This window comes from Schistocerca gregaria, chromosome 2, assembly GCF_023897955.1.
Source record: "Schistocerca gregaria isolate iqSchGreg1 chromosome 2, iqSchGreg1.2, whole genome shotgun sequence".
Taxonomy (NCBI): domain Eukaryota; kingdom Metazoa; phylum Arthropoda; class Insecta; order Orthoptera; family Acrididae; genus Schistocerca; species Schistocerca gregaria.
In genome coordinates, this window is record NC_064921.1 from 861056477 (window position 1) to 861058516 (window position 2040).

General features: G+C 45.4%; 1 non-coding gene across 1 annotated transcript; it reads right to left on the reverse strand.

Annotated features, from left to right (window-relative positions):
• Positions 1 to 280: 280 nt before the first annotated feature.
• On the reverse strand, positions 281 to 355 carry Trnaa-cgc (transfer RNA alanine (anticodon CGC)). The gene has a single exon. It is a non-coding gene; the product is annotated as a tRNA-Ala (tRNA).
• Positions 356 to 2040: the final 1685 nt, after the last annotated feature.

Genomic DNA, 2040 nt, shown 5'->3' on the forward strand with positions numbered 1-2040 from the left:
CATGGAAACTTAAGGCTGAGAGCAGCTGAATCCACGTGTCTGCAGCGAGCAGTAAATGGTTTCAGCTAGGAACAAGCCGACATATTCTTTGACAGACTCAAATTTAGACCTATTCACGATCCAAGTAGTTCCTTTTGCAAAATAAAAATGAGTTTTCTGTACATTCACCTCAGTGTACGATATAACCCTCAAAAATTTAAATGTCCGACAGGCAAAGTGTGAAAAAAATTTAAGAGTCAAAGTATACGTATTCTGAAACTTCCTGGCAGATTAAAACTGTGTGCCCGACCGAGACTCGAACTCGGGACCTTTGCCTTGCGCGGGCAAGTGCTCTACCAACTGAGCTACCGAAGCACGACTCACGCCCGGTACTCACAGCTTTACTTCTGCCAGTATCCGTCTCCTACCTACCAGTTGGTAGAGCACTTGCCCGCGAAAGGCAAAGGTCCCGAGTTCGAGTCTCGGTCGGGCACACAGTTTTAATCTGCCAGGAAGTTTCATATCAGCGCACACTCCGCTGCAGAGTGAAAATCTCATTCTGTATACGTATTCTAATAACATAAAGTTTCATAATTCTGCTAGCTGAAAAACACCCGCTTCGCTTCAACTTTCTAAAGCATTTTAAAACATTATTGAACCTTCCGGAAGGTTGTATACTTTATGGAACATTCTGTAACATTCTAGGAGGAACATTTTGGCTTGTCAGCCACTTCGGCACTCTATTACCAACGCGCTTCATCGACTTCCCATAAGAAATCGAAAGGTGTGATACGCTCTTTTGACACCCATATCATTAAAACTAACCCCTGCAGTTCCAAAGTATAGTGGATGGAGTAAGGAGGGCTACCAGACCATATGATCCCCACAGGGCTGCGGGGATGGCTTGCAGAGTTATAGTGGCGTGCACAGTCATGTCACACTTACGTTTATTTTATACACTAAATAATCAAAAATATCCAGAGACCACTACGTAATGCTAAACTGATTTCTCGACGTCACAGAGGGCGGAGTGATTAGTGTGAGAAATGTTTCAGTACAGCGTTCAGCAAATACTCGTATTATAATTTCGGAAAAGCGTATTCAATATTTCGACCTTCTTCTAAGCCGAAAGATGTTCGTAGCTCCATTGCTAGGCTCGTGTCTCTCTCACCGGATACTGCAGCAAACAGCAGCAGGGCGACCACCAGACTCTTCATCATTGTGGACTGGAGGCGGTAACTTGGCACATGCTGTTCCGCAGTCTCCTTTAAACGGTGCTGATACTTCCTGCTTCGGTGGAACAGCATCATCTCTAAAATCTTATCGACAAAATTGGTAGTGAATGTTGCGTACTATATTCGCCCCACCTTCGGATTAGATGTCACATACAGCATTTGCCTTCCTTAAACAAGGCGGAAACTGAAGCCCAGTGCTCGCACTACAATGTGAGGTAAATGACGTAACCACGTTTTCTGATACGCTGTGCAAACTCGGCGATAAGAACAATGGCGCTCTACTGTCACCTCCTTTCTAAGAAAAATCGGTAGCGTATCGAGATCGTGACATTTTCTAAAATTAAATGGAATTCACGCAAGTTTACTTTGGCGCTTTCAGAGCAGGACACTGAACGGTGCTGGCAGGAGGCAAGGGACAAGGTGACGCTCACCGGGGGAGTTGGGAGGGGCGGAGAGGGAAGGGTGCTAGGGGGGACTGTGTGGCAGATCTACGTTTCTGAGCAGCGGACGACCGAAAGTGACTTGCCAGAGTGGAAACCAGAAGACAGACGCAGGTTAAGGGAGGTTGGGGGGGGGGGGGGGGCGGAGAAGGATGTGGTAATAAACCCCCTTCCCCCTCCTCACCTCCCGCAAGCAACTTTTAATAAAAATGTTCATATTTTTACAGTTGTCACTTTCAGATTTTCCATCTAACTTTCGGAGAATACAGTTTTGTGAGAACAACGAGTCTCGTAAATGGCGAAAAATTTAAAAAAATGCAAGCTTCCGTTGAGAAAGGATACCTTTAATTTGTGTTCATGAGAGTTTAGTACGCATAGACTGGGTT